The sequence below is a fragment of the Triplophysa dalaica genome, chromosome 10, assembly GCF_015846415.1.
Source record: "Triplophysa dalaica isolate WHDGS20190420 chromosome 10, ASM1584641v1, whole genome shotgun sequence".
Lineage (NCBI taxonomy): Eukaryota > Metazoa > Chordata > Actinopteri > Cypriniformes > Nemacheilidae > Triplophysa > Triplophysa dalaica.
In genome coordinates, this window is record NC_079551.1 from 821308 (window position 1) to 832559 (window position 11252).

Below are 11252 nucleotides of genomic sequence, written 5' to 3' on the forward strand. Positions count from 1 at the left end.
ATTGTGTGTGATGATGTATTTTACTTATTTTAATTAGATGAGACATGCGATGGATAAAAACACAGCACGTTTTCATTCGTTGTGCCGTGTAGAGGCCAAACGGAGCAGAGAAAAATATTTTAGGTTAATGTTCTGAGAACGTTCCCCTAACGTTAGTTTCTGGTTCCCAGAAAGCTTTTGTAAGGTTTGCTTTTGTTTATCTTTACTGAAATAAAACTTTAGTTTCATGGTTTCTACACGTAAAGATAACCTTTCCCTTACGTCAGTTTTTGGTTCCCAGGACGTTATGGGAGCCTGAAACTAACGTTCTACTACATAAAGAGAACTTTCCTAGAGAGCCAAAAACGAGAATTAGAAAATAACGTCTGGGAACCAAAAATTGTTAGCTGGGTCAGAACAAGGAAATGTATACACATTTGGAAGAACTCGAAGATGAGTAAATGATGACAGATTTTTCATTTTTGTGTGAAGTATTACTTAAAGTGAATGCTCTCCACACATGGTATACGTTCATCAAATAAAATCGGCAATCTGCAATTTTATGTTTCAAACAGAGAGTAAAAAATTGCAGCTTCAAAAATACATAAAACTTATAAAAAATATTACAAATGCATTGGTAATTTAAATGCTCTTGAACTCGTTTGAAAAATCATTTTCTAATAATCTTCTCAAATTGTCATTGGCAAAAAAATAGATGATGAACTCACATACCTTCATCATTAGGTGCTTTTTTTGTGTTTCTCCGTTTGTTTTACATGTGAGTGAGCGACACCTCTTTTATAGTCAGTGGACAAAGACATGGATTTTTCCTGCCTTTCTTGATTGGTTAAACTAGTGAATAGTTACATTTATGATGTACACGCCTCAAAGCCTGAGGCTCAAGCCTGTGGTTTATTCTGCCTTTATGTGCACTGGCCCATACACAGATAAAGAAAACCTCTGCTCTAACCTTCCTGTCTCTTAGCAGGTACTACCAGTGGTGTAGACCTTAAAATGTATATAACATGTATTAAGTTATATCAATGTACACTGCAACCAATTGTTGTAGTAAAACCATTGTGTGCCAAAAAATATGTTTTTCAAACTGGCTTTGTTGTCCTCACTTCCCTCGAGGGGGAGTAGCTAGGGGCTAAGTTTTAGTCTAAGGTCAATATAGTCAGTTTCTGTTCCTGTGATGCCTGTGTTTATCATTTATCTTGTTCCTGTTTTACCCCCTTGTGGGTTTTTGCTTTGTGTTTTGTCTAAATAAATTATTGTTAACCCCTTCATCCGTGTTGCTGCCTGTGCTTGGGTTCTTCTGCCTCAGTTTGAACATCACAAGACAAACTGTCATCACTCCACTGAGACACCGATACTGCCTACAGCAGTAAACAAAACAATACCCCATACCAAGTCATTAAACCACTTGACGATTACAGTTGAAGGTGCAGCAGTTCACATAATGAAGCTCTGCACAAAATGCAACACAGCTCAAAACGACATGTCTCCAAAACAACAGTTCCATAGATCCCACACATGCAAGATTCTGCGAAGAGGATCAAGTTACATCACGAAATGCATTGGAAGTCTAACATTCATGGTGGATCACGATGAAGTTCCATTAACCATCACAAACTCAACACACTGGTCTAATCCGAATGCAACCCGGATCTCATGGACTCGAAGAGTACCTCCTCACAGCAGGACCTTTAACAACACAGTACACATCTGACAAACAAATAACCTCCATTGCTAAAACAACTACAGAGCACCAGCAAGAGAAATCAAACATTGATGAAGAATTGTGTGCCACTGTAGAGTCCTGTTCTACTAATATTCCTGTACCGTCTGTTTCAGGGTCAACCAAAAGCCTGAGTACTCAACAAACAGCACAAAAAAGACCTACACAATCTGAGTGCCCAACACCAGACGAAGTTCAAAAACCTATAAACCCCAGCAAAGTACCACAACCTCTTCCAATCTACAAGTGTTTTGTCAAATTCGATCGTCAAATGTTGAGTTAAAAACGAAGACCAAGAAGTCTAGTTTCAAAGGTTTCAATCTTTAATTTGTTTGAACAACTCAAAGAGGGACATACAGAGTTCATCTGAAGATGCCCAACGAATACACATCTGACTTCATTTTTTATACATTGTTTTCAAGTTGTTATTACAGTTTAAAGCAATCATGTTTACTTGACATCATCTTCTTCCAATCATTTTTCGTATGATATCACCTTTTCACTAGCCCGTCCCTCTGTGCTCATAGTTCTGGCCTACCATATTAGGATTTAATGGTTGCGTGCACCTCTCAAAAACAAGTGCCTCTTTATCTTGACACTTTTCCAGGGCTTTCGGATGATACATCATTTACACTTGGTTTTATTACAAAAGAAGAAAGTAAATGTAAAACATTTTACAATGCAGACAGCACATCATCTATTAAACTACATCTATGGAACACATACATCAATCTTGTATGAAACAACCAATCTTAGTGTTTCACATCAAGCCACTGAAGACACAAACTGTGCCTAAAACAGCAAACAAACCTGTCATGGTTCCACTATCATGTCATGTTTTATTCTTGTTTTACTTTGGAGCCATGGCATAGCCTTTGGTTATGTGGTGGGAGAGAGACTGTTGTAACACCTATGTGTCTGCATACTCTCTCTCTCTCTCTCCGGTCTCTGTCATTTTTCCGCCATCTCGTTCCTCGTCAGCCTTTCCTTAGTGCTAATCCCCAGCACCTGTTCCTCGTTAATGATCCTGTGTTTGTCACCCTTTAAAACACCCTCGTGTTCATTGTCATGTGCTCGTTCATTGTACGTCCTACTTCGTCCGTAAGCTGTATGTGCGTGTATATCATACCTTGTTCTTTGTATCAGATGTTCCTTGTTGCTGTCTTGCTGTTCCTGTACGTTGTACCTCGTTCCTTGTGCTTTGTCAAGTAAATCTAGTTTAGTCAGTGTAAGTGATTAGATTCAAGTGTTTGTTTTCTTAGTTTAGTTAGTCCGTGTCCTTGTTTTTGTTTATAGTTTATTTCAGTCTTGTTTTCCCCATCGTGGGTTTTGTTTTGTCTTTTAGTAGTGTTTATTGTTAATAAATATCCTTGTTTACCCCTACCATCTGTGTGTGCCTGCAATTGGGTTCTCCTGCCATGTCTCCCTGTGTATTTCATGACACAGAACCATGCCCCATACCAAGTCAGTAAACCATGTTATGTCTTCACAAACATTTTCAAAGGTAACAAAAAGAAATGTAACGGTTCATATTTTTTTAAACTAAACTTAATAGTTGGATGTGAAGTTTCATAAAATGCAATACTGTAAACAATTTGAAGTTATTTATTTCTGTACTGTACAAGTATATTTTGATTTTGATGATGTTAACTAAAGCTCAAAATATTTTCAAATTTATTTTCAAATAACAAGAACATTGCCTTATATGTTGATAAATGTAGAACCCTTTGTAAATATCTCAACCCTTATTTTATTCACTTCAAGTTCAAAAAATTCTGTAATTTTAGTATAAATTTTGTACATTTCTACATTTTGTCTAAAATAAATTGTATTTTCACATCTTAAATGCATCTAGATATATATACATATTTTTTATTATACGATACCAAATAGCACTGTTTAACTCTTAATGTTACGTAAAAAACGTGTTCTATACCTGTCGTGAATACATATATAACACTTATTTTATACACTGCATGTTAAAACAGTTCTTTAACCTATGTATAAACAATATACATTTTGTCTTACTCTTATAAATCTGTCTACTGACAATCACAATTTTGCTAGTGCATTTCTTTGTTAAAAGCAATGACAATACATAGTTTCAAACAAACTTCATCTTTGTCCACATGTTATTTTATTCAAACCAGGGTTCCTACACAATTTCCATATCAAAATTCCCTACTTTTCCAGACTCAAACATTCGGACTTACCTGGAGATTTTTTGCACCATATATAACATCTTAAAAAATTACTTGTTATAAAAAATGTTCTGTTCACATGTACATATTATAAACGGCCAACAGTCTGCTTTCAAAAGACACCAAACTTATGCTTTTAGTGCAAAGGCTTTATGATAATGTGATAGTTTTCTGGGGACACTGCCTGGAAGATCGTGTGAAAGGTAGTCATTAAAAAATTCAAAAGAATGACGAAATATCTTCATTTCCTATGAAATCCCCCCCCCGCATGTCACTCAAACTAAATGCTCAAAGATGTTTTGCTGTCATTGGATGAATTTTTACTGATGAATGATACGTAAAGTCATTAAAAATTTCAAAAGAAAATAAGGTTACGAAATAGCGTCATTTCCTAAGAAAATAACCCGCCCGCATGTCACTCAAACTGAATGCTTAGGAAGCAGTGACAACTCCTTAATAACTGGTTTGTATTTGAATCGAAATTTCAACTTTTTATCAATAATTATTTACATTCACACTCCACAGAATTCATCAGTGTTGGTTTGGTTCCGATCAAGCGAAAAACCAGAGACTAGTTTGAAAACGTGTAAGTTGCATAAAATGCAAATTAGTGGAAAACCTTTCCGGGTGCAAATAAAATTGGAGATAAAGGTTTTGTTCGGCTTTAGCCACCACTTGGGTGTGCGACAAACGGTTTAGGAGTTATGAGCCTAAACGCGTTTGTGATCGCTGTAGCGCCCCGTACCGATTTGGCCGTCTTTCTGTCTCTGAGTAGCCAACAGGAATACAACCATCTGACAAACTATCAAGTCTCTAGGCCTTACGGTTCGGGCTGCACGATCAGTTTTGGGGGGGAAGTGCCCTGTGAGCAATTATAAATAACATTAAAGCTCCAAGCAGCATTTAGCGGGTTCGAGCGATTTAAGGTGTTTAAGGTACTTCTGCAATCGCCGACCAGGCTCGGGAATCGCACCATAGCAGATCCACGACAGACGACACTCTAGCACACTAAGTAAAATGTCAGAAACGTGTAATACAGTTGCAGAGACATAGATCTTGCTAAAAGGTTGCTAAGTTAATCCGTTTGGTTGCTATGGGCTGGGAATGGCACCTGCCAATAATAACACATCAAACCACAAGTCATGCGAAACAACCCCAGTGTCTCTATGATGCTCTATTGCAGAGATAGTGGTCTAGCTTAATGGTTGCTAAGTTAACAGTTTAGTTGATATGGGTGTGGTATCTAACCTGCCAATTGATAACATATTAAGCTACAAGTGAAATTAACCGAACCCCTGTGTCTTTACAATATTCAACTGCAGAGATATAGGTCTGTGTAAATGATTGTTAAGCTAATCTGTTTAGTTGCTAGGGGCATAGCTTGTCATCTGTCATATTATAATACACTTTTCCATTAGTAGAACGAAGCAACTTCTTCGTCTCTATGACATTCGATGGCAGAGATGTAGGTCTATTTTGTTAATTTAATGCATATTTTTCAAAATAGCCTCTTTTGTGTTTTGAAGAATTCATATTGAATAAAAAATCTAGGACCATTTTAAATGGATACATTGATTCATATTCATGAATACATTGTGGTCAGTAGGACATTGACATTGTCTGCAATAATATTTTAGAAGGCCGTGCCATTTAAATTATGTTTCTTTGGTACACACACCTCAACTCAACTCAACTCAACTTTATTTATATAGCGCTTTTTACAATTTTCATTGTTACAAAGCAGCTGTACATGAGACACATTTAATACAAGTATGAATTCTAAAGAAGCCCCCCCGGCCAGGCAGATAGTGCAAAACAATATGCAAACGGTGGTGAGGAACCCAAAACTCCCATCGAGAAAAAAAAACTCAGGGGAACCCAGGCCCAACCAGGGGATTCCAGTTCCCCTCTGGCAAAAGCTGCTGCCTCTGCACAAGCTCATCAGTGCTTGCACAACAAGGCTTAATAAAAATATAAAAATTAAGGATTTAAGATTATCATTAACAATCTAATAGCATTTGAAATGTTGTAGGAAAAACAAAGTTGTCGCGTCCTTTATCCAGCTCTATCCTCTTAGCTCTTGTCAGGTCACCGCTTCCCATTCTCAGCTCTGCCATCAGGTCTGGGCATGAACTGCATCCTGCGGTAACCTTGGAACAAAGAGACAAGACTGGCTGAGAGTAGAGTACTGTTCTGCACTCTTTGATGCAACAAGTACATCATTTGTTGTTGGATGTGTTCCTGGTTCCGGTTGATCTAAATAATGCAGCCTAAATCCTTTGAGGATTAATATTATGGAGGTATAGTGTATGCAAGATTAAAAAGATGAGTCTTTAGTCTAGATTTAAACTGACAGAGTGTGTCTGCCTCCCGGACCGTGCATGGAAGAATATTCCAAAGTTTAGGCGCTAGATAAGAAAAGGATCTACCACCTGCACTTGATTTTGAAATTCTAGGTATTACCAACTGACAGGACCCCTTAGAGCGTAATGTACGTGGAGGTCTGTAATACAATAGAAGTTCATTCAAATACTGCGGCGCTAGACCATGTAGGGCTTTATAGGTAATAAGCAAGATCTTAAAGTTAATGCGATGCTTTATAGGTAACCAGTGCAAGGTTGACAGAACCGGGGTTAAATGCTCATACTTTTTTGTACGTGTAAGAACTCGAGCTGCCGCGTTTTGAACCAGTTGCAGTTTTTGTAATAGGCCCGCAGGGCAACCACCTAGAAGTCCATTACAGTAATCTATTCTTGATGTCATGAATGCATGAATTAATTTCTCTGCATCTGACAGTGACAGCATATGACGTAATTTAGATATATTCTTAAAATGGAAAAATGCAATTTTACAGGTGTTGGCGACATGGCTCACATGATATAATGCAATTTTACAGGTGTTGGCGACACACCTCACATGATATATCACACTGGTTCTCAACCGGTGGGGGGCGCGAACACTCTCCCGGGGGGGCGCGAGTAGGCTACAGGATGGGAGAAAAAAAACTGAAAAAATTGAAATTCACTAAAATACTTTCATAAAAAGTTATAGTTTTGTATATACATAACTCCTAAATAAAAAATTCAAATGTGTTTGGACTGATTTAAAAAAAGAGTTTTGAACAGATTTGATTGAGCGCAAAGCAGGTGAAAAGCGGTTTTATAAAGCGAGTCATTGAGTCGTTCATTCAAACGTTCAAACGGCCGATTCATTAAGAATGATACAGATGTTTGTGCATGGGTTATTGAATCTATGACTCAATCGATTCGTTCAAAACACTGAATCATTCAAAACACGATTGATTGTTGCTGTGAGATGCGCTATGCTGTGATCTTTGTTTGGATTCATCGGATCTATTTTCGCTGCTAAAATAGACCAAAACAGTCATTATTTCGTCTAAAATGTAAGTGACTTAATAATAATAACTTGTTTGTTGAAGTGTCATCTGAAATCAGTGTCACATTTTCAATCGTGAGGTGATGGTAAATTAAGTGATGGTCAATTGTCAGCTCTCTTGGTCGTCAGGAGGTGTGATGCATGTTGCTGAACTGCATTCAAAAGTTATAAATATAAAAACACCACATTTAACTGCAGTATGTCAATTTAGTTTATTTGTGTGTGGTGCGCTCATAGACTTTAGAAAACAGCGCTCATTTGTTTGATTTCTCCTCGAGAAGCTGCGCAAGCCTCAAAAGTTGCTGCGAATGAATCACGCATGCATATGGCCGCCGTTCCCGCCCTAGCTTACAGAGCGTGTTGTAAATGTAAATGTTCACTCACTCTCACACAAAAATAAATAACTGCATTTAAATTAACTCACGACATAGCTCTCCATTCACTCTGGTCTAGTCTCTTGCCAAGTTCACTTGTGCCAGCTCTCGCTAGTCTATTATCATTCTCGATTTACATAGGCCTTTACTACAACCCCAACAGACTTTTTAAAGACTAAACCCACAAACATTCTTGCTAAAGATTAGATCAAATCTCAGCCCTTGCCAGTATTTTTTTTTAACTGCTAGGCAGTAGCTACACTTAGCTTAAACTACCCACACGACTAAGACACACACACACACACACACACACTACAATCTTTAAGTATTAAAATAAAATCTATTAAAAATAATTATTTTGTTCGTTTAATTACAGATCGTCCCTAAGTCCCGATTGATTAGCCCCTGATACGTCTCTATACATAGCCACACACACTGTTACATATTGCCTAAACTTTATTTAAAACACATAACAAAAATGGAGAAATTTCTTGTGAGGACCAACAAGCCAACCGACGCACCACCAGCTGCAAAAAAGCTTCGAAGGTACGATGAAGCATACCTGCAGTTTGGGTTTACAGTTACGGCTGATCTGAGACCTCAGTGTGTCGTGTGTGCCGAGGTGCTGGCAAACGACAGTATGAAGCCCTGCAAATTAAAAAGGCACCGCGAAACAAAGCATCCTGGCATTAAAAATAAGCCAGCTGAATATTTTAAAAGAAAGCTTGATGGCCCCCATCAGCAACAGGCAACCATTTCAGTGCACAGCACTGTGTCTAAACAGTGTTTGGAGGCATCGTATGTAGTGGCCCAAAGAATCGGTAAACTGGGTAAACCGCATACAATCGCAGAGACTCTCATTTTGCCGGCAGCGCAAGACATGTGCAGAATAATGATAGGCGATAGTGCAGCAGCCAAACTCGGTGCAGTACCACTGTCCAATGACACAGTCGCTAGGAGAATTATAGACATGTCCAATGATATCAGAGAGCAACTGATAGAGTTCGTAAAAAAGAGTCCTTACTACGCGCTGCAACTGGACGAATCCACTGATAGTGCAGGGCAGGCACAGCTCCTCACCTATGTCAGGTATCTGCGGGACAAGGCGATTGAGGAGGATGTCCTGTTTTGCCGGCCTCTTCAATTGCACACTACAGGAGAAGCCATTTTCAATGTCCTTAATATTTTTATCCTTGAAAAGGGTTTGGCTTGGGACCGATGCGTTGGCCAATGCACGGATGGTGCGCAAGCAATGACGGGGCATAAGCGTGGCCTAGCTGCTCGGGTTCAGCAAGTAGCTCCACTTGTGAAATGGACACATTGCATGGTCCATCGCTAAGCACTAGCTGCTAAAAAAATGCCGGTTCTTTTTGACTCCGTGCTGAACCAATCCGTGAAAATGATGAATCTTATTAAATCACGGCCGTTAAACTCTCGCTTGTTTGGGGTCCTCTGCCAGGAGATGGGGTCAGGGCACGAACAGCTGCTTCTGCACACTGAAGTTCACTGGCTCTCCAGGGGGCGGGTGCTACAGCGGTTGTATGAGCTGCGAGAGGAGGTGAAGTGGTTTTTGACAGAAATCAAATCAGATCTGGCGAAGCATCTGGATGACACTATGTGGCTTGCGTCTCTGTCCTATTTGGCCGATATATTTGACCGCTTGAACGACCTCAACCTGTCTTTGCAAGGCATTGGAACTCATATTTTGCTCCTTGCAGACAAAGTAAATGCCTTCACACAAAAACTAGACCTCTGGCATGGCCGCATCAGTCGAGGGAACTGCGACATGTTTCCCAGCCTTGCAGACTTTATCACTGATGCAGGCACGTCACACGATTTCTCATCCCTACTTCAATCAGCGTCTGAGCACCTGTCAGCAATGAGAAAACAATTTGCGATGTACTTTAAAGAGGATTATCGCTCTTTTGCATGGGTTCGAGATCCATTTGTGTGCACAGCAAACGAGCTATCATTTGATATGCAGGAACAGCTTATTGAGCTGAAGAGTGACAGTAGACTGAAGGAACTCTTTAACTCCTGCCCTCTTTCGTCATTCTGGGCAGGATTGATGGAGGACTATCCTGAACTCTGTGACGTCGCCTTGAAGAGTCTCCTTCCTTTCGCATCGACATATCTGTGTGAGGCAGGATTCTCAAAAATGACTGCACTCAAAACAAAATACCGCAATCGTGCAAAAATCGAGGATGATTTGAGACTATGTTTATCAAACATTGAGCCAAGAATTGGGGATCTTTGCAAGGCAAAGCAGGCTCAGGTCTCGCATTAACATCACGTACCTGCAAGCTTCTGTTACAAAATGCAGATGATACCTACTATTAGGCCTAGTAATAATAACAATAATAAAGCATACATTAATATCAGAGGTCTGGTGCCAATTCCCAATTATAGCAATAGCCTAGAAATGATAATAGGCCTATACTGATGATAATAATAATAATAACAACAACAACAACAATAAAGCATTTAACCTCATATAATTATATAGCAATAGCCTAGTAATGATGATAGGCATACTACTACTCATAATAATCATAATAATAATGTCTGCAAGCTCACATTAGGAGTCTGGTTCTACTGCCAATTATAACAATAGCCTAGTAATGATAATAGGCCTACCTACCGCTCCTGATGATTAATAATAATAATAATGTGGGCCGGCCGGCCATCCATCCAAGGTTGTGTGATCTGTGGGGGGGGGTCTGCTTTGCCCAGCAGACAAAAAAAATGCAGTTTAGTACGTGAGGATTGTAAAAAAATAGGCTACTTTAAATAATGATATAACTATTATATATTATAACTATATATTTTAAAGTAGGCTATTATTTTATATTATATATTTTTCATCAATTCTGAAATTATACTTTGACGATGTTCTGGCGGATTATTTTTTTTGGCTCGACGCCAAACTTACTTGTCGACCCCTGGCCTATAAAGTGTAACGCTGTGATGTCACACACAGGAAATCACAAATAGACGAGAAGCTGAAATACACTTTATACATTTTAAAACAATTCATGTTCATCTAGTGCCCTGCGATGGGTTGGCACTCCCTCCAGGGTGTATCCTGCCTTGATGCCCGATGACTCTGGAGATAGGCGCAGGCTCCCCGTGACCCGAGGTAGTTCGGATAAGCGGTAGAAAATGGATGGATGGATGTTCATCTAAAAAATATTATATTGTTAGAGAATATCAGTCTGTGCAAAACCTGTGAGTTTGAGTGGCGTGTGTTGATTGAGCAACAACATAATGTGTGAAAACCTCAAGACTTCACCTGCCAGTCGAATAACACGAACACAAATCATCTTCTGACACATTCCTGATGCTTTGATCTCTTTATAAAGATTATTATGCAACAGAGACAAAAGATTTAAACACACAAAAGATCACTAGAGAGATTTATTGTGTGTGTGTGTTTATGCTCCTCCTCCATCAGTCACACACACACACATATAATTTATTTATAATCTATTGAACAATGTGCTTGTGATTTGATTCATAAACACTAAAAACTTAAAAACATAAAAAACATGTAAAAAAAAT